The sequence below is a fragment of the Oenanthe melanoleuca genome, chromosome 2 (assembly GCF_029582105.1).
Source record: "Oenanthe melanoleuca isolate GR-GAL-2019-014 chromosome 2, OMel1.0, whole genome shotgun sequence".
Classification (NCBI taxonomy): Eukaryota; Metazoa; Chordata; class Aves; order Passeriformes; family Muscicapidae; genus Oenanthe; species Oenanthe melanoleuca.
In genome coordinates this window covers 4,247,380-4,270,296 of record NC_079335.1, presented here as the reverse complement: position 1 = coordinate 4,270,296, position 22,917 = coordinate 4,247,380, and the positions used below count along the sequence as shown (strand labels likewise).

The following is a 22,917-nucleotide window of genomic DNA, read 5'->3' as shown; positions in this document are numbered from 1 at the left end:
TTACAATTAAATTTACAGTTTAAGTAATTAAGTAAATTACTGTTTCCCTTATGTGCTACTTTCTCCATCATGGGGAGAGACCTGAATTAGACCTGAATTCAAAGCAGTGTTTATTATCAGAAGTAACATCAAAACCACTAACTCCTTGTATTAATATCAAGATTCAGTGATTTTTGTGTCACTCTAACTCTGGATTTACTGTGGAGTTCTTACTTAACCATTCCTTTCAAAAAGCTGAAGAGTAGCTGGTGCAAGTTTCACACCACATATGTTTATACACACACACCCCCAAAGAAAATCTTCCAGGTAGCTTTGGCTTGGCTTCTCTTCAGACCTTATCAAGAGGAGCACACTGAACTGAAGCCCAGATTTCACCACCAACACCAAATGTTCTATTTTTCATTGATTACTTACATGACTACAAGATCTCCTGGAGAAAGTGGGCCTTGAATTAAAAACAGTCTCCAAAAAAATTGTTCCAAAAAGATACAGAAGTCACTGTTCATTGATCACCTTCATTTAGGGCCACTCCTGTTTAGGATTTGGCATAAAGTAGAAGAAAAAGGCTCAAATTGGATACAAATACATCCTATGCCTAGGAAATGTTTTAAGGTATCAAAGAAGGATTCATATAGAGCCCCTAGCACCACACAAAAATGAAGTGCAAATTAACATCCTGCTTGCTTGGGATTTTTTCCAAACCAAAAATATACAGAGGCATCTAAGGTAAATTATTCACCATACTAAGAGTCCAGTGAAAATTTATATGTAGAGGGATTTCTAAGAGTCATCATCAGTCACAGTAAAGGCACAGGAATATAGGCTGAACTGTTCTGTTTAAAATAACTAGGATACAATTCAGTTTAAACTACCAGGAATATTACTACTAGCAAAAACAACAACAAAAACAACAACAACAAAACCAAAAAAAAAAAAAACAAAAAAAAAACAAAAAAAAAACAAAAAAAAAACAAAAAAAAAACCTTTCAGAAACAGAAGGAAGTATAATACTCATGTATTTTTACTATTCAAAAAACCCTACCACTCCTTTTGGATATTGTTCTTAACAGAGATAATTTAATATAAAGGAATAGGCTGAAGGAAGAACTCCCTAATTACAGCTGTTCCAATTCCTATGGACCTTAAAACTCTCTACAATTCTGCCAAGCTTTTACCATCCTCTCCTGAAAGTTCAGCTGAGTAGACTGATCCTGAAAGAGGGAAATGACAACACAGCCACCTGCTTACAATACACACAAAAATAACCTGGAATGCCAAACTTGGAGTCCAGTTGACAACTGTGACTTTTTATGTGCCCTTTTGCTCTGCACAGTCTAAATCCTAAAATAAGAAATGACCTTTTTTTTTTAATGGGAAACCTGGTTAGCAATTTAAAACCTGCACCTTTCTCAACACAGCTGGGAGTGGACTCCTAACAATAAACCTTCCACTTGCTGTTAAAGGGCAGCATTTCAGTGGCACCTGGAACAGCTATTAACTCCTGCCAGGTGATCAAGGCTCCCTCTTGGCATAGATTTCATGTCCTTTAATGCATTCATTTTCAGGTGCAGTTACAGACTCTTACTGCTTCTTTGTGTACTCTTCATCCTCCTTAACAAAAAAATGCTGCCCAAGCTGCATTTGTCTGGACTCTCAACAGGGAATTCAAGTTGTCTGCTTTACTTCTTAACTGGAGAGTATTGATACACAGCTACTGGTCAAAAAGAAACAAAAGGAATGACATTTCTTACTTCTCAGGGTCACCTAGTCTATACACAAGACAGCAGTGTGGGCAGTATATGAAGGCATAAAAAATAAACCACTTTTTTTGCTAATTCTTGCTACTGAAAATGGATTTAATGAAACTCAAGCATATGAAAACACTGCATTCTTTCAAAAACTCAGTAGCTGCAAATGAAATTGGCATCTAAGGAACTGTGATGCATCAGGAAGACTTATGCAACATCTCCAAGGAACAGAGAATAACCAAACCAAATTATCTACAGGCCATCTAGGCATGAAGGTGGGGGGTCAGGCTGATTTAAAAGGTTTCACATGGGGTGTTCATATACAATTGATGTGTCTTAGAAACACATGAGAAGGAAGGAGTCATATCAGAGGCTTTCAATATCATCCCATGATTTTCCACCAGCTTTAAAACTAGGAAATAATAACCAACCCTGCATAAACAAAATGAGAATACAAGCAAGACAGTAATACCAGAGAGAACAGGGAGGGTTTAGTTAGTAAATGAAAAGTCTACAAGGACTATTGGCTCAGCTGGTCAGGGCTTGATGTTGATAAAACCAAGGTTGTAGGTTTGATCCCTGTATGGGCCATTCACTTTAGAGATGGACTCAATGATCAATGTTTCTTCAATGAGTTTCTTCAAACCCAGAATATTTTGTGAGTCTATCAAGACTACTGAGATAGAGGGGAAAATAAATAAAAAAGCAGTATCATGTTGGTACTTGTGAACAGGGTGTGCCAAACATCAGGGGGACAAGTAATGGTTTCACTTTGTACAGTGCTGATAAGGGCTAGGCTAAAACACCTGGTGTGAAATTCCCTGCCTCCCAGGCACTGCTAATTAAAACACATTTCAGGAAGTGCACTTAAGCCCACTTCCCTCCAGAGGAAGTTCTCCATGAATGTCTGCCAGGAAGTAACCCACATCCTTCCCTTACCACAGCACACACAAACCAACCTTGGCAACCCCTGGGCTAGCACTTGCTGGTCCTGCTGCCTATCAAGCTGACCTTTTTTTTTTTTTCCCCAAATATTTTATAACATGTCACTACATTTGTATCCCCTAATATTCCTTCTCTTGTAAGGACACTCACTACAACCCTGCCCCACACTGCAACTCAAGATGCAACACCAGTAACAAAGACTGCTATGAAAGAGAACAGAAAGCCTGGAAAGCTTCACTCTGTTTTTAAGGTAAAAACAGAAATTTTCAAGCCTTGAAAAGATTTTAATCCATCTGGTTTGAATTTTGGTCTTCTTATGTTTTCAGAAAATTCTCCTCAGGTTTTCTTCTTATAACACCAAGGAATATTTAGATATGCAAGGTTGATAGGGAGTTGATTCTAAGTATCTGAAACCTGGACATACTGCAAAGTTAAGAAACCTACCACCTAGCAGTGAGGAGCACACTATCATTGATGATTTTGTATAAGAACGGTCTTGTTCAAAGATTCAGAATATTCTGCTGCTTTTAGAAACTTTCCTAGGCCAGTGTTAAACACTTTTGTGCATTTCTTACAGTGAACAACAGCCAGTGCAGACCTTAACCCATTAACCAAGATGCAGGATCAAAGGCCAATTATAAATTACCACTGAGCAGGCTAAGAGTTCTCAAAGAAGCAGAGCTACAAACTGCACCTCAAATAGTAAGTAGAATATCATTACTCAAATCTGCCACTTAAACAGCCAGGAAGGGAGCAGCAGCAGCACTGCATGGCTATCCCTGGCATCATCAGAATGTGCTGGTCCAGGCCCATCCAAGCTGCATTACAAAGCAGTACTATTTACAGTCAGACTGTTTTCTGCTTGATGTTTCCCTATTCACATTTACCAGAGGGCTAACAACCAAAACAAATATTTTGTTTGGGATACAGAAGACCTTTGGCACCTCCAGAGGGAAAACTGAAGCTCTACTTCATTCTATCTCGATAACATATTCCAAGATAATCCAGACAGGCTGAAGTTTTATTCAACTCCATGGAGGGATGAGACAATGCAGGACAATACCCCAAACACTGAAATTTATTTCCCCAAGCCCACACAGTCCCCTGAAAGAGGCAACAGTTACTCTGGAGACAGGCTGAGGAGTATCAGCTATGTCAAGCACAGGCCAGGACATAGCTCAGAAAGGCATCAGGCACCACACAGAGTGGTTTGTGCTCCTTACATCCAAGCTCATTGCTCTGAAACCCTGGTGGTGCCTGTCAGCACAGACAGAGCACAGAGCCCTTGGAAGGGCCCAGCCTGAGAGGAGAGGATGTTCTGTACTGAACTCGCACACGTGTGAGCCCCGCCTGCCTGGAAGAAGCTGAAGTTTATCATAACCTTGGTGGCAACATAAATCTTTTTCTGCAATCACCCAGAAGTCCAGAATAACAAACTAGTCAGGAAGCCCAGCAAAATTCCACTTCCAGAAGCCAGGAGGAGCTGTAAGCATGTAGGTCTTACTGGCAAGAAGTATAATCCATGAATTAGTTTTACACCTGAGAAAAGAGCAGTTGTTCTTTACACCTCCAGATGCCAACTGAAATATTTTGAAACAAATTTTACACCAAGAGAAAAGCCCTGAATGTATTAAAACAAAATTATATGCATAACATCCAAAATACACAAGAATCTAGATCTCTGAGATTTCACTAGGGAAGCATTTCTAACCATAAGAGATAAAAAGGAACACTCATTTATCCATCTGCAATACTGTATTTAAACAAGTGTTATGCTGGATACAACAAGGTTTCTCATCCAACACTAGTTTAATTCCACCTGAAATAAAACCATAAAGTTGGAAAGCACCTGAAGTCACTTGCAGTAGAGATGCAATCCAGAGAACATCCTTTGGAAGCTGCTCCTTAGGTAGGACTGGCAGCAATTACCATCAGTGGCTGCCCAGCATGTTTGAAATCACACCAATAAGTACATGCAAAATTACACATTTTTATCTACACTAATGCCTGCACCAATACCATGCTCAAACACTGGCCTGAGGAACAAGTCAGAATTATAAAGCTAAACAGAACTGCTGCTCCCTTCCTATTGTATGATTTGTGTCTTCTGCACTCATTATCTGAGAATCATAGTAGTATTTCGGTTGGAAAAGACCTCTAAGACCACTTAGAGTCCAAGCATCAACTCAGCATTGCCAAGGCCACCAGTAAACCATGTCACCAAAGTGTCACATCTACACATCTTTTGAATATTTCCACGGATGGGGACTCAAACAGCTCCCTGGCAGCCTGTTCCAATGCTTAACCATCCTTTTGGTGAAGGCATTTTTCTTAATATCCAAACTAAACCTCCCCTGTAGCAGCTGGAGACCATTTCCTCTTGTTCTGTCCCTTGTTTTCTGGAAAAGCCCAATCCCCACCTGTCTACAGCCTCCTTTCAGGGAGCTGTAGAGAGCAATAAGGCTCCCCTCTTCAGGCATTCAGGGACTCTGGATGAAGTTAGCAGAGTCATTTTGTCAAGTTTCCTGCTTGTTTTATGGCCTTAATACCTGGTGAGTTAAATACAGAACTGCCAAGTCATTACAGTGCTGTTCAAATCAGCAAGACATCTGATCCAAGTGCAAATTCTAAATGTTACAACACAAATAGGTATGTCAGAGCCCAGACCCAAAACTGAAACCTTTCATCCTCAGTTCTGTGACACCATCCAGTACAAATACTAATAAAACCATAGGATGAATGGGTGAAGGCAGCACACTACCACAGCACACTTGTGTAAGAGGAAGGCTTGAATACTGTCACAAACAGAAAAGGGTATGAGGAGCAAACAGGTCAGTATTCCATGGAACAAAGTCACATGATGAAAAGACTATCATGGTACAAGTAACAGCTTGACTTTTTGCAATATGAATACAAAAAGTAACAGTTTATAAAGCAGCTGGATAAGGAAGGAATGTAGTACTTTTTTTTTTTTTATCATTTCCACTGGAACTGCCATTGCAGTATTTGCATTTACAATACCACTTTTGAAGAGCAACTACCACTAATCCCTTCCTCCTACCAAATCCCCAGCCAGAAATGAAAAATAAAAAAAATCAAAAAAAACACCACAGACTTCAATGTAAACCTGACAAGTCAGAAGTACTTACAATCTACATTTAAGATTTCTCACTGTTTCCTCTTACTCTATGTTGTATTTCACAGCTTTGTTATTCACTGGGCTGGTTTTCTATAAAGTCTTATCTAGGCAGGTACTGTAAGATATTTACCTAACAAACTAATAAATACTTTGTTGTCATGGTTTTACCAGGATATGACTCATTGGAACCATGTATTCCAGGGAGCAAATGGCTTCAGTTCACAAAACATACAAGTGCACTCTTTTGCTTATGACATCAGAACAGTCAGAGCTGTTTCTTTTAAAAGGTCAAACAAAATTAAAGGAAGCATTTAAAACCCCTTGAAATCACAGATCTCATTTGCAGGCCTTTATATATGATAAAATGTTGTGCTCTGATGTCCCTGCCCTTTTTTTCTGGACTTCCCACACTATTAGCTTTCCAAGTCCAGGAAATATTTTTCAAGTGTCTGGGCTTCTATCTGAATCATAAGTCAGAATTAACATGAGGCATAAGGCTACAAATTTTGATTTTAACTGATAAAAATATCAGTACTGGTTCCAAATGAAATATTTTGGGTTTTTTCCAACTTCAGTGACAAAACAGAAGACTACTATTTTTTAAGCCATTCAAGCTTTCTCTTTGGAGTGATGAGAGTAGGTGGAATTTCTTGGAAAAAACTAACTGCATAATATAAATAAACATCATCCCATACCAGAAAAAGGAAGAAGAAATTAGAGAGGAGAAGCAAATATTCACCATAAACTTGAAAACTGAAGTTTAAGAAAGGCTGACAACATCCAGAAGTAAGCTACTGAAGAAAAAAGAATCTATCCCTGCAAATTTAGATGGTCAGGAGACATTAAGGGACCCTCTGCTCCACATATCATGGATACAAGATTAGAGCCTGAAGTCTCATTAGGGGTCTACTCCACGTGAAATGTGGGCAGCCACATCACCTTTGCTGTCAAGTGTATCACAGTCCAGGCAAGATCATTAATGACTCAAAACCAGGTGATACCACAGTTTTAAATAAGGGTAACCACATCCACAAGTTAGATTCAAAAGTGCTCCTGAAGTAGCAGGAGATGAATTTTGTTACCTGCCAAAGCAACAGGAAAAAAAAATTTAATACAGGCTCCCAAACCACTAACCACAGGGAAGGTTGTAGAAAGGGGGGGAAACTAAACCACAACGAAAAAATAAAGAACCAACAAGTTATTCTAGCCACACTCAAATGTAAGAATATTCCAAACATCCATATATATGAGCAGCAGTAAAGGCAGAAGTCAGAAATACCAACTGAGGAGTAAAACTGAAGTTTTCAAATATAACCATTCACCCTGGAGACAGGGTGTCACAAGGAATCAAAAATATGCAGACCAGAAATAAATTCCTATAATACAAAAAATACTGTGGCTGTAACTTCTCTACTCCTGCTTTCAGCTAAACTTCTTCAGATTAAGTCAAGCAACCCTACAGCGAAGGTTTTGCCTTGTTAAGACCCATTTCTTCTGCACAACAGAAAAGCAGAACATGAGAATAAAGAATTATTAGTATTTTGCTCCAAAAGGCAGCACGTGGGAGTGGTCAGACAAATTTCAGCCAAGTGGCTTTGGCAGGTGAGAAAACACCTCCTCCCACGTACAATAAATTAATTGCTGCACAGGTCTGCCCACCTCTCTCCTTTGGGCTGAATGGAAGGACCATGAACAGGCTGTCATAGAAAAGCCAATTCCAGGAGGCTCAGGGAAAAAAACAAACTAAGAAATTCTCTTATAACACCCACTGTTTAACAACCAGTATTTTCAACAATAATTACAAGGAAAGAACAACAACAACAAAATCTCATCTTGACCTGCTTTACCCAAAATAAAACTCAGCGTGAAATTGAAATCATTAGCTGTTGTACATACCCTATGTAGACTTTCCAGCTCTCAGCAGCAGGTGCTCAATACAGGATGAAACATGAAATCTGAAACAAATATTTAAAATTCATTAGGTTTTTTTCTTAACTAGAGAAAATTAACTGATATTCATGTTACGAAGACAAGACAACCTCCTAAGGAACCAGCTGCAGTACATATCCTATTTTACAAGTGCAGATTATTTAGCTAGAAGTCCTTAGGAAAGGAACAAAAAAAAAACCCACCCTAAAACAAAACACAGAAGAAGTTTGTAGAAGCCAAAGACTTATATTTGAACTCAAAACAGACAAGGTGCCTGAAATCCTGTTGGTCCCATGGAAGTAAACTAAAAATTTCCCGAGTTATATGAATTTGTTATTTTGAAGAAGGAGGGTTAAAGCATCACAAAATGAACCTTTATTACTGATAATATACATTTAATAGCAAAAACAAGTGAGTGCTGAAAACCATGATGAGTGATTCAAAGCATTAGCAGTATCCAGATCTAGAATTAGAAAATGCTTCCCTGGAAAATAAAAAGTGTGTGGGAGGAACTAGTGAAAAGCATTTATTTCCTCAGGGTATGTGCATCACAGGGCAGCCAAGCCAGTTCTCAGCTGAAGAAACAAATATATAAAGATACTGCTCAATACACACATAATACACAGAAAGTTGTGGTATTGTTTCTTAAAGAAAACAATTGATCCAAAAGAATTCCACAGTCAAGTAGAGAATTGAGTTTATTACTTTGCTAGTTGTTTTTCTTCCTTCCCTTTCAAACAAATATATACTGTAGGAATAGACAGCACCAGTAGAAAGCCCAAGCTTATATATTATGCACATAAAACTGGATTTCTAAGAACTGTTTCCAAAACTTTATTCACCTTAGATACTTAATCTTCCACACACATAAAGACCACCAAAAGCTTTCCACCAAAAATCTCATGAGATAAAGTAACATAGAAAGTTTAAATAATCTCTGCACAGTTTTTGTTAAGTTTTCATCTAAGCCATAATAAACTGGGTGTGGTGGGGAGAAAAGTAAAATACTTTATTTCAACATGAGAACCAGAAAAGAGTATCAGACATTTTTACCTGAAACACACATCCATACCATGGAAAAAAAACATTAGCAAGAACTTGAACTGCTTTCATGGTACTACATAAGATGAACAGCACTGCCTCCAAATCCTGATTTTATGGATAACACAGAATCTGCTAAGTCAGGCTGTCCCACCATCTCTGCCAGACTGAGTGGCAAAAAACAGCTTTCCCCAGAATCACGCCTGCTCTGAACATTTTTATGGAATTAGTCATGATTTGGGACAATTTGTAAAAACACTGATAATTAACACAATGGGAATGATAACATGGCAAGTTTTTATGAAAAGGCAAATTGCTCATTAGACTGTTTCTCAGACTGAGAAATCCATGCATTTACTGATTTAACTAAAGAAGTTTTCTGATAAGACAAAAGCTACTTTTAATTTCCAAGGCCAGTAGTAATTCCCTTTCCCTACTCTGGAAAGTTACATCAGTAGCACCCTTAAAACACTTGTTAAAATAATTGTCTGTGTAATGCCATGGGACTTATATGCAGCATCAAAAAAGCATCAAATACTAGAAAAATATTATTTTAATTGCTGAGGCATTGATAATGCAAACACTTACAGGCATGTTAAATTTTCCACACAAGTTCTCCCACTGATTTTCAATAGAACCACCCATGTGTGTAAAATTCAGTGTACAAATGCATGGCACTGTGATTTGATTCGATGTTGGAAGGCAATCCCAGAGGACAGACAAAGGGCCTCTCGTTTGTTCATTAGCTGCTACAAGTAATGCAGTCAGGACCATCCAAACATGGGATCATTTCTTCTCCCTCAGCCTTTTCCAGGCACACCTTCCCAATATTTGTTTTCACAGGTTACTTACTGATTTACTTCATTCATCAATTACTTAGGCAGCAAGTGGTGAGAAGAACTCTCCTATGCTAAACTCAAGCCCAACCAGTAGTAGCACTTCTTAAAACACCAGTTAGTCTCCTCTAATAGGGATAAAATGCTGAAAGCTTCTAAAGTGGTCAAAAGGAGATTAAACATAAAAAATGGTTTGGGTTGAAGATTTGTGCTTTAATTTTGACTTCTTGTAAAAAAAATTAAAAATCTATGGATCTCATAAAATGGTTTCTTTAAAATAAAAAAAAACCAAATAAGTACATCTGCTCAGGGGAAAAAATTAGACGGAAGGAGGATTTTTCACAACTTTGGAAATTTCTCTACCTTTTTCCACATGGGAAAGGTTTTCAGTAAAGTGACTATATTTAAATGTTAAATTTAACACTTTTGGTGGTGGAAAACTATTCCCTTTTACACTATTCCAAACCAGCTGAAAGCCACCCACTTGGTCCAGTTTTGCTTCTTTATTTTTTCTTGTTCTGCTTTATCTACTCCTGTAATACTCTCCTCTTAAAATCAACACAGAATTCTACCTATTTGTAATTAAAAGATAACTTACTTGTAGATCTAAAAATCCACATACAAGGCCTGAAAGTTCAACTTTTGTCCTCCAGTATCATTCCATTCCCTCTCTAATTTGACTCCTTCCCCAAGGACACCACTGAGCCATTAGACAATTACCAGTATTCAGGAGTAAAAATCTTAATTTATCTTCTAGGCATAGAGCTCCTTCCTTAGCTTCCTTATGTTTCCAGCTACCTTTAAAGCTCTTTGATTGTGCTTTTCAAGAAAATTTGTCCTCTCCACTCTTTTCACACACAAATTCCTCTCCTTCCAACCCCTTCCCAGATTCTCCACTCCATCTCAACACAGCAATGACCTCAAGGACCTCAATCTCCACAAAGCTAAATATGAACCACTAAAGACCAACATTAATTGTTTCACTTCCCTCTCCTAACTCTGATCTGCAGCAACAAAGCAAATCAACAATTTCATGCACTGCAACATTTCTATCCTTACAAAATACTTAAATCTTGGCTGTACAGTGAGTCAAAGGAAAACTCCACAAAGATCACAAAAGACAGAAAAGACTTGAAGAGCTCTATCAGTGCAGGGAAAGAACAGGAACAGCAACTGCCAGCATAAATAATATCTTCTTTAATAGAGATGAGACAATTATAGCCAAGTTATCTGCAATGTTATTATTCCTGTAGCTGTACTCTCCTGTATCTTGCACAAACAACTGAATCAAGTGAACTTTGGCAGTCACTGAGCAACCACAAACAAATTTCCATCAGTGAACTGTACACTATTCACAGGGAATTATTCTCCAGCCACTTGTTTTAAGGAGGCAGAAAGGGTCTAATCTTTAATGTTTTAACAAGATAGGAAGTGAAGCATTCCATAGGTCTTTTGAAAAAATGTAGTCTGGACACAAAAAAGAAGGAATGAAGCTGCATCAGGGGGAATTCATGAGGAAAAAGTTCTTCACAAGAAAGGTGGTCAGTCACTGGAACAGGCTCCCCAAGTAAACAGTCAAGGCACCAAGCCTTAGCTGGACTCAGTGGTCCTTTTGGGTCCTTTCCAACTTGTACATACATGCAACCCTAAATTATCTCACCACTCCCCCATAACTCAAGCAGAGAGGTCAGCAGACCTGCCTGGAGCACTTCCAGCAGCAGCACCAAAAACACTGCCATGCAGAAGAATAATTAGAACACAGCCCTGAGTACAATCTATTAACAAAAGACCCTGGCCTTCAGGAGAAGCCCCAGAAGAATCAGGGCAGTTACTGAATTCTAGACTGACTCAAAAGCACAGACAGTGCTGTGAGGATTTAATAGCCTTGTTTCAGAATAATTGGCATACAAGCACTTATTTCATCTTACCATGGTATAGTGGCTTGGCCACCAGAAGAATATAGTCCATAAAGCAGAATCTGGACACCTCACTAGACCCAAGCATAGAACCTAAGCACATCACCCCAAAAGACACCCCCCTATGGCCACTGTCAGCTGCACCATCAGCTCCTCTGCAGAAATTTTTAACCAGGTTGCTGTAGCTTCATTGTGGAAAGAAGTACAACCTTCAGTAAGATCTCAATTCCATACTATGCTAAAAACACACACAAAAAAAAAAACTAGTCCATACTCACTATCACCTCCTATTCACGTGAGCCATCAGATAAAATCGGCTAAAAAGACAAAGCCTTAACAACACAGAACAAGTTCAACATAACACTTCAAACTGCTGTAACACAGACTCAGTCCAAAAAACTATCATCTTTCAAGTGACAGCTGTGCATTAAGTACTCACATTATATGCACATGGGCACCACTCTCCCCCTCCTTACTTCATATTGACTGTGCTCCAAATCCTCTCTTACACTCGCCACTTTCATCTTGCGTTTCCAAAACTGATCTCGACCCAGCTACCCACAAGGTCTTGCCTTGTTTTTCTACTTCTATCAACCTCAAGAGTAAGGTATTCACAGGAATGTGTTTTATGTACATTTATTTTCCCAACTTGTGCAGTCCTCACCCTTTTTGTACTTTCACTCTATGATCTCTCCCTCGATATAACATGACCAGTGCTCCTACTCCCACCTGAGAATACTGGTGCTCAGTACTTATTTCCACAGAGATACCAAATGCTTTTTTTGAAAGAGAGAACTTGAATGCAATCCCCATTTAACACCAAAAAGCCACACAGAAAAATACATTCTAGAACTCCAAAATCTGTTTCCTAGGAAGGGAAGCTCTGTTCAATACTCTCTTCAGATTGTGAAACAGTTTAAAGGTTTTGCTTGCCTTTAAGAGAAGAAAAAGCTGATTCAGTTGTAAAATGAAGCCAACATTACACACTCCTGTCTTGAAGAATTCCCTCTCGTCTTCTGATGAAAGGAGAGCAAGGCCCAACACTGGCTGCTGGAAGCCCTGGAAGCGTGAGAGGAGCAGTGCAGCCATCACAAAGAAACCCCCCCCTCCACTGAGCTGAATGAGCAGGGGCTGGGATCCTATGACACAACTGAACTTCCACTTCATTTAAATCCCATCTGAGGATTAATCGTGTGCTGCACACCAGTTTCCTCTAAAGGGGCCTAATCTTCTAAAAAAATTCACTTGGTAATTTAATAAACGCATGTAGGTAGCAAATTTCCAGAGTACCAAAACTCAGTTTCTTATACAAATGAAATACTGTCAGGAACTCCAGGCAGGAAATGGAACAGAAGTGAATTCTTTTTGACTCCACTCTTTGACTAAGCTTTACAGAGGTTCTGACTGATATTTTTTCCCATCCGCAACCCAAAAAACAGAGGGACTAAACTCAATCTAATATTCACAAAGTGTTCAAGAAGAGAGCAAGCCAGAATATTCCCCCCAAAAAAAACACATCCCATATACTTTTTTCCCACTATTTCTGTTTTAAATTTCAATACTCAAATCGTACCATTAAAATATGCGGGCAAAATAAAAACAGCATTTTCATCTATGGAAATGGTTTGATTTTTCCTGATAACCACTGATTAATATGTATAAAACAATTTCTGTACACATTCACTAAGGAGTATAGTAACTGCAATCCTCCTCCTTGGTGGAGATTCCTCCCCAGCCACCAGCTGAAATCCCAGAATTTACAAAGACAATCCTAAAGAAGAAATACAGTTTTTAGAATTGATTAAATGGGTTTTAATGCAGATGACAAGAAAAAGGCTTCCTTTTACTTCCACACCAATTGGGGGGCTCTTAAATGACATTTATTTCCCCAGACCACAGCAGTTGACACAAATTACCACACACTGCACAAATGCACACTCTTAGCTTCACCTTTTAGCCCAAAGACACCACCAAAACTCAGATGCAGCACTGAAGTGTTAATTTCAACAGCTTCTGCCTCTACTCTTTAATATAGTGATTAAAAAGCTACCAGATCTGTGCATTTATTCTTTCCTAAGGAACATCTCAAATCCAGAATGCTTCATGAATCCCAGCTTTCAGCAGCAGCTGTACCAGGTACAGCCAGACAGGATTACATTTTGTCTTCACACACATTTCCATTAAAGATTACTTAATTTTGCTTCCCAAACTCAGTAGCAATTTGTTCCTTCCATGGCAAAATGCTGAGAAACATTCTGACTTGCTTTAAAACAGATTCACACAAGTTATGATTAAGACAAAGCCTAGTGGTAAAACATCAAATACAAATTATCATACTAAAGAGAGAAAGACTGACAGAAGAACAATGGAAAGAGTCAAGAGAAGTTCCTATTATTCTGAAAACAAAGCTCATCCTATTAGTATATAATAATATCCTGTAATTAATTAAAGGGCATTACTAAAAGAAATAAGAAAAGTAATCCTAAGGTCACTTTATCCACTTGTTTGCACCATTTAAAAGTCTTGCATGTTTTCCTCCTTGAAACTGGATAAAAGAGCAGCTGAACTAATTGTTGTAATATCAGTAACCAGTTTACAATGCTGTTTTCCAAGTACAACACAGGTAACATCTGCAGAAGAACATGATAGTTTCATTTACAGAAAAGTTCTTCTCCCCATGACCTTTCCAGCCTTCCACAAAGGAAACACAACCTGCGTTGCCTGGGACAGATTCACATCAAAGCTGCACAGTCTCAGGCAATTGCAGAGATAACAGAGAGTACATGAGCTCAGAGAGAATTCTCTGCTGGAGTTACTGTCAGCAACCTTTTGATTATCACCATAATCCTGCAAATAACCACCCCACATTCTTTACCTGTTCTCATCACTAAAATCAGTGTTGGACAGAATTTAAGAGGTCACCTTGTCAAGCTGCCACTCCTAAGGTAGGAATGAACAGCATCCCTTTCTGACAGATGTTTAATTTGTTTTTGAAGATTGTCAGGGATGAGTACCTTCCCTGATCTATTCCAATGGTTTGTGATTCTTGGAATTAGAAGTCTTCCTCCCCAAGCAGCAACCCAAGTCTTTGGTCTGATTATTTAAGTCAACTAACTTTCATTTTAGTCCCTGTAATCCTTTATCATCTTTAGCCTCACAGTAGCCTAAGGCATGGGAATAATTTAACTTCTTATCTCTTGTTAAGTCTTAACATCTTAATTTGTTCAGTTCTTGGATGTCATATTCTCGGGCATCTGCTACTAAAAACATCCAGAAAAAGAAAATACTTTCTTGATGTCCAGTGTCCAAAACTGAACAGAATTCTAATGAAATCCTACCTATGCTGAATCCAGCAGAAAAATTATTTATCCCCTTGCTACACCACAACAGAGCATCTCTTTACCTGCACCAGCAGAACAAGGTTAATCACAAACTGAAGACCCATCAATCAATAACCTGCACCCCAGTTCACTCAGCTCTTGCAGGATTTTAAAAGCATATTTTGAGCAGAACATTTGAACAACAAAATTCAAAATGCACTAAACACTGAGCAGTTACAGAGGCTGTAGAGCTGAACAAGTGCAGAAAACAGGCAGCTTTGTGATTTATACAAACTGAAGTGGAAATGACAAGATAATTAATAAACTAACTGAAATCTAGAAGCCTCTAGGATATAGCGCTTAAGCCTGAAATAGAAAATGAGAGCTGATAAAAATTCAGAATTACTTCTTTAGTCATTAATTAACAGTGTTCCCATAATGGAGCTGTTAACACCAGAGTAAGAACTGAAACTGTAATTTGTAACATTTGCAAAGAGCTTCACTGAGAGCGAGAGACCAACACATGTCAGCAGTCTGTGAAGGTTTCCTGGGTGAAAACTGGCAATGGAAAACAAGTTGAAAATGTAACAGTATTAAATAGTTTCTTATACAATTAAAAATTGAACTCAAGGGATTAAAATTTTCCAACATGTGGCTCACTAATTTGGAGGTACAATTCTATACATCCATTATCTATCAGCCCTTCTTCTGCCATACTTGTAAAATTAAGTATATTTTATTTAGCAAATGCAGTTGAGACAGGCATGATGAGGGGTAACCACACTGAAAAAAGTGAATTAACTGCAATAGCCATGCCAAAGTTCATTCCAAGCTGTAAGACAGGACCTAAAATCAACAACTTGGATCCAACATCACGGTTTCTGCTTCTCCTGGTGATGGGCACTTCAAACTCTCCACAGGAAGCACCTCAGAACTGAGGTGGTTTTGTGCCAGGGCTCACTGTCCTTATATAAAATGGAAATAAACAACAACACAGCAGCTGAATTAACTCTGCCATTGAAAGACAATGAAGAAGCCACAAGAGAAGAAATAAAATTAGTCCAAATTTCTGATACTGTAGCTGTATTAGTGGTCCCCACCTGCCTGCACCACTGGTTGACAGAACCAGTATTACCAGGCATGAAGGATCCTAGACAGTGGAAAAAATACAAGAACACCTCCATCAAGTTCTGAAACTTGGTGGGGGAAAGGGTGAAGAAAGAGGGGTAAGCAATTACACAAAGCTGAAGTATGAAGTTCACCTCTTTAAAAAAGTTACTTCCAACAACTGAATGACAAAGGCATCTGTTACACATCCCTTTTGTGCCTACACTGGGAAATACATTTTGAATTAACTCTGCCTGTAAAGAGCTTCCACTACAAGAGCATCAGTAAAGCAGCAAAGGGGATGGAGGAGAAGACTGCTAAAACCTGAGGTACATCCAGGCATTCAAGAACCACAAGAACATTCAGCCACTAGCAAAAGGAATTTCTGCTTGAAAAGTGTATTAGAAACAGCAGGGGAAAACCTGGTAAACAACTTGGTTGGTTAACCAAAAATAAAAAGGAACTCAGGGAACTCTTTCAAACACTAACTTTATTTTTCTTCTTTCTGTATTAACCTTTACTTGAAAAAAGTGGGCAATAAAAATTCCAGCATACTAGCCAAGAACAAAGACTATTTGCTCCTCTGAAGACAAAAAGATTGGAACTGCCCAGTTAAAAAAAAAAAAAAAAAAAAAAAAAAAAAAAAAAAAAAGAGAAACCAAGAGCAAATACCTATGTGCAAGTAAGAAAACGGTGGCAGATTTTATGTTTTCACACTATCTTTCATAGGAAAAGAATTTAAAAGATTGCCTGAAATCAGTAAGAAGAAATTCTCTTTTGAAGATCACAGAATTTCTGAATCTCAAAGCTACAGAGAACTTTTTTCTATTTCTGAGAACAAACTTGCCTCAGCATTCATGCTGAACATGAAACCTACAACAGACAGGATGAAACAGGTATTGATTGATGTAAATCTCCACCACTGGGTATAACGCAGACATTGGGATTTCTAAGTCTCTCACTAGTACCTTCAATAGAGTAATCTTGAATGTACTGCTAAAAAATTACCTGTTAAATGCTGATGGAGCAGAGACATTACTGGCTACTGTACATCTCATGGATTATATCACTGAAGATTCCAGGCAGTGCTTAAGGACTGGGGAAAGAAGTGGATACCTGGTTAAAGAGGTACATTCACAGCTGCAAAACACATCATTTAACTCATTCTGAGCCTCTGCTAAACTAAACTTCTGGTATTGCCTTGACACCTAATTATTTTCAGCAAGAAAACAGGAAAAAGGATAAAAAAAAAAAAAAAGAAAGGGAAAAAAAAATCATGTGCTTCAAATCCTTCCTACAGACTTCAATGCGACTACAGGAAAAATGATCTCTGCTTTCCTTAGACATTTTAGAGGCTCAGTCTGCTCCCTCTCTCCTCCTCCAAACCAAAATAAAACAAAAGCAGGAATTGCACATTTCTGTGTGTGTAAACAATGCAAGGCCCAAGCATGGCAGCAGGAAGCAGGAGCAGTTCAGAGTCAGCAGAGCCCTCTGACCCTTCTCACTGTACCAAGCACTGGAACAGATTCAGCTCAGTCACTTCTATCTCTACAAAGGCAACAAGTGCCTCATTTAAGGACTCTTGACACATACCCAGGCCAAATCTTCCAAATGTATTGTTCAACTAGCTGGATCCACAGCAGTGGCTGCAGGACACTGATGCCAAGGTTTTGCTTATACACTTTGGTCAAAAGGAAGGAAATTAGTTTAGGGTCTTGAAATGAGTTAAACTACAGTTCCATGAGCAGGGAAAGAGTCAACATTAGAGGGATTAACTCTAAACTGACCTATACTACACTGTTACAAAGTTGGAACTCTGCAGCAAAATGAAAGAGTTGAGTGCTTGTCAGGTTGCCTTGCTAGAAGAAAAACAGAAACTAATGCTTCCATGTAACAGGAACAAAAACTACTTAAAACTTCTTTCATGTGCCCATTCTGCACTGAACATGGCAAAAAGGAGCAGAGGGGTAATGCACAAAATCAGAGGGCAGAAAAGAAGGAAATCCAGTCCAGGAGAGTTTTGCTGGTTCAGCCATGGACTGCTGCAGAACATTTAAATGCACCCAGAACTCACACTAACCCAGGTGAATCAGACGTTCTCTAATGAAGCCTGCTGCATCCAGCATTTGTTAATTACCTCTTCCATTCTGATTTTTATTTGACAGAAGTTGCATTCAAACCTTGTAAACCAGATTTCAGAAACTATCTTCCATTTTCTTCCTAATCCATGTTCCACTGACACCACCACTGAGCTGCATCTCCACGTTTCAAGCACTGTCAGAGCCAGACAGAATCACTTTCTGTGATTCTCCTGCCACCTCTGAAACTTTTTCTTCCACACATGATTCCCCAAGTCAACTCCCTCAAACACCACATCCCTCTGATGTGCTGAAAGGTGTATGAACTGCTGAAATTTGCATGGAGATGCTTGGAAAGCTACCACACACCTGGGTAATCACAGCTGTCTGTCTGGTGTGTGCTTTAATACAAATCCAGAAAACCAGATCAAGCCACACGAAGCTTTTTGTGCTTTTGGTTGTTTGATTATATTTTTTTTGTTTTCTGGGTTTTTTTTTTAATAAAAGCCCTAACACTCAGAAGTCTGCCCAAATAAAAGATTTGTATCCCAGCATCAGGAGCATAATGCTGGACAAGCAATAAACTCCTATATTGGGAAGATTACACAGTGGAAAAAAGCCACAAGTTATACAGGAATGGGATAGGAAACAAAAATTTAAGCCTACAACCACAAACTTGCAGGTTTTTAAACTATAGCTTAAAATAGATAGATAACCACTAAATAACCACTTTTTTCAATAGTTTTTCTTATTAGCCATCAACCACTGCCTGAACATGGGAGAACAGGACATGAGGAACAAAAACTTTCAGAAAGATCTATTTGATCATGTCCACAGAAGTCCTTCCTTTCCTACACCCAAAAATCCCCTATTTAAACCCTGATATCTATCTGGATACCACATTTTTCACTTCATTTCCCATTCTTTCAGCTTCCTGTCTTTGTGACAGACACAATAAACCACATCCATTGAACACTGGTAGAACACACAGCTTTCAAGGCTTTTAAGTGGCATTATATACAAACGAAGAGACTCACTTGAAATTGCTAACAATTTATAAACTCTGCTCTTGCATTAATCTGCATCAAGGTTCTAGGTTTGGTTTTTTTTTTTTTCCCCCTCCCCAAACACTTTAGCACATAACTATCCTGCAAAAGTTACCATTCAGGGAGACACAGATCACTGTAGTTCAGGTGCTAAATAAATGCATTCTAAACTGACTTTTAGAGTGTTTCTCCATCATTTCTGCTCTTATTCCATACAGGAACCAAAAGTGATGCAGTAAGGATTTCTTTGTTGCAGTTTTTTAAATTCTGACCTGTAATTAAAACCTTTTCAAGAAACTATATCAATATATTCATGGTTTTGGTGGCACTTGAAACTTCAGAATTACATTAAAATGAGATGAGAAGAAACACACATTTAGTCTGGAAACCACATCTGATGGAGCTAAGTATCAATCACACCAGGAAATAGATCTGGAATATGAATTTCAGTAGGAATTACATTTTAAGCACCTTATGCCCAGTTACTGACATTTATCCAGAATGCCAAAATACACTTTAGGCAGTAATCTACATAAAATGTAAAGGTATAAAGGTCCAATTTAAGACAAATAAAACCACATGAGTCTATTCAAGTGTGTTTTTATAGAGATTTAACAGCAAAATTACAACCTACTTATGGTTACCAGTATTCTTCAAAACTACTTTGAGAAGACAGAAGGATCTTTTTCACAAGGAAAAGGAATTCTACACAAATCCTAAGAGATGTCAAATGAATAGAAAAAGCTTGTGTTATCATGAATATTATATAAAAATAAAGATCATACTACTACACACAGCAGTGCCTACCACGAAAAAAAATCATTTCGTTATACAAATGGCAATAAATTGAGTCTCAGTTACCCTCCTAGTGGAGAAAAAACAACCCACCACATTCAAAGATGCATTAAAAAAAACAACATAATATCCTAAACCATCAAATCCACCTCTAGTACAACTTAATCTCTAGAAAACACCCCTGCTTTTCTGTCCTCCTATCATCCTCCCCAAAATATCTATTAGCTTGCTGGAGATAATAATCCTGAGATTCCCCCATTCAATTATTACTCATATGGTAAGCCATTATATTAAAAAAAAAAAAAACAAAAAAAAAAACACCAAAAAAAACCAACAAACAAAAAACCAGCCCTTTCCACAATAGGTAATACACTTGGAAGAAAAGTCACATCACTAGGTATCTTGACAGAATTTTTAAAGCTATTTCAGCAAATTACACATTCAAGACATGAGTGCTATTCTAAGAATATTCCTTTCTGGATGAAGTATTCCAATAGACTACTAGTTGATTGCTGTGTCACTACACAAGCTTAGTTCCTTCAACACCCAAGGCTGAGGCCAAAAACAGCAGAGAACTTCTGACAAATAAGCACTATGTCATTTTCTTTTCATGTATACATTTTAACCTTCCTGCAAAATAAAAGGACAACCAGCACAAACATCAATCCCAGCCATGTTCCACAAAAACTACATAAGACATAATTGCAAAAAAGATAAACTAATTTCAGGACTGTTTTTCTCTTGTTGAGTTGCCTGTAGAGTTTCACAGTCCTGTGAGAAAGAATCTGTCCAGCAATCAGTATCTCTTCCCTTTTTGTTCTGTTAACAGGATCCCAGATTTCAGGTCCATTAGATTTCCTGCATGGAGTGACCTCGAAGATACACATACACATTCTGTACAGAATCTCAGCCACAAACCCTGCTTTAAGAAATCCAAGGGCTGTGTTCCCCATCCACAAATCACACCACACAGGCAAAGGTGCTCCCACAAAGTGGGCAGGGTAACAGCCTGATTTCAGGAGTAACAAAAAAATGCCAGGTGGAGAAAGGAAGTGGTGGAATTTTGGACGTGGACACATCAGTGAGATAACAAACTGTTCCAAATAACTGTGTAACTTTTAATATTTTCTGGCCCCAATCCAGTTTTGCTCCTGACCTTACCTAGGTTTTAGAGAACCAGAGACGATAAAGGCAGATTAGCTTCGAGGAATGTGCAACTTTTCCAATTAATGAAGGAGGGGAGAAAAAATATATCAAACAACCTAATGCCAAAGGGGTGTGCATTTTAAAGGGACACTGCAATACCACTTCACTCTTACACTAACATTTGCATTAAATGCTTCAATATAAATTCCCAAATGTTTCTGTTTTCAAGTGAATTTTTTGTTTAATGCCTACAGCACTGCTCTTATGCCAGTGAAAGTGCCAAAACCTGGGCTCCAGGCTGAGGCTGCTCCAGTGCCAGGGCCTGCAGGGTACCCTGCTCCCAGAGACTGGAACAGGACTGACTGCGAGGCAGCTAACACAGAAACAACACGGCCAGCACTGCTTCTGCAGGAAACTACAAAAAAAGAACGGGAAATCAAAGAGTAAAGTCTACCCCTTGTCCCAAAAAAAGCATCATCGAAGCACAGGAGGCCTGGGAAGAGAATAGATGTGAGAACTGGCAATGCACAGCAAATATTTCACAATTAGTCGCGGGGATTTGAGAACGATTCTCTGTTACAGCTGCTGCAATTCTCCAAACTCAGGTTTACAACCGGAAAACGAAAATCTATCAGATTTCTGCAAGAAGTGCAAAGGCTCCTCCGTGTGATCCAAGTTCTGCGGCAGCAGCCGCGCTGAGGGGACGCCGCTCCCGTCCCCGCTGCCGCCGCCGGGGGCTGGCCCCGGGTGAAGGCACCGGAGCGCTGCCCCGATTCTCTCTGGATCACACGGTCCCAGCCAGCACAGTACCAGACCAAACCAAAAATAAACCCCAAAGCCCACACACCTAAAAAAGCCCCAAACCCTAAAGAGGAGAAACCTCAACCACTTCCCCAGCGCTCCCGCTCCAAGAGGCAGCCACGGATTTACGCGCTCGCCCGAGGAGGGGAAGGGGCAAAGCCAGGCGGTCCGGCTCCGGCAGCGAGGGGACACCTCCTCCTCCTCCCTTCCCTTTCCCTTTGTTTACTTTACGGACCGTCCCGCTCCACCTCGCCGCCTCCCGACACATCCGGTGGGACCGGCCGGGGCTGCGGGGCGGGCAGGGCGCAGGGGGCGGCCGGATCCCCCGGGGTGGGGGACGGGGCAGGCGGGGCACCAGATGACCTCTCCCCGCTGCCTCCTCCTCTTCCATCCTCTTCCCATCCTGCCTTCCCGGGGAGGGAAGCGGCTCTGCCCGGAGAGACCCCCAGCCCACCGCGCGGTGCCTGCTGCGCCCCGGTGTCCGCGGCAGCCCCTCCCCGGGGACACAGCAACGGGCGGCACTAGGGACGATCTTCCCTTCCCTGCGGAGCCGCCGCCGCTCCCCGAGCCGGGGGCTGGGGCGGGGGACACGGAAGGAGACGCCGCTGCCCCTCTACACCCCCTCCCAGTGATGTAAATCGGGGCCGCTTCGCCCGCCCCCTCCCCGGGCAGCGCTCGCCGCCGGCACTCACCGCGCTGCGCGCACGGCCGCCTCCGGCGCCACGGCCAAGAGGAGAAGCCGCGGTGGAGAGGAGGAGGAGGACGAAGAGGAGGAGAAGGCTCCGGAGGGTCTGCGCGGGCAGTGCCGCCTCCCTCTCCTGCCCTCCTCCCTCCGTCCCTCTCTCCCCGCCCTCCCGGCGCGCTGCACCATGGGATGCGCCGCTGCCCCCCCCCAACATGGCTGTGGGGGGGTCACGGTGCCGCCCCTCAGGGAGCGGAGCGGGGGAGGTGGCGGAGGCGCGTCCCGTCCCCGTGCCCGCCCCGAGGGCTCTCCTCTCCTCCCTTCCTCCCTGCTTCTTTCCTTCCCCGAGGCAGAGCAGATCCTGACGGGATCTGCCGGATTTGCTCGG

General features: G+C 40.3%; 1 protein-coding gene across 2 annotated transcripts in view; it reads right to left on the bottom strand.

The window, feature by feature from the left end:
- The window catches only part of PTK2 (protein tyrosine kinase 2), a 188,866-nt gene extending 166,171 nt beyond the window's left edge, over positions 1-22,695 (bottom strand). The window contains exons 1-3 of one of the 2 annotated variants that reach the window (XM_056482885.1): positions 22,540-22,678; positions 16,990-17,077; positions 7,729-7,787 (exon numbers count right to left, since the gene is read on the bottom strand). The gene's annotated coding sequence lies outside the window, so the exon portion shown is untranslated. Of the gene's footprint in view, positions 1-7,728; positions 7,788-16,989; positions 17,078-22,539 lie in introns of both variants that reach the window. The other variant, XM_056482884.1, reaches the window with a different exon arrangement.
- Positions 22,696-22,917: the final 222 nt, after the last annotated feature.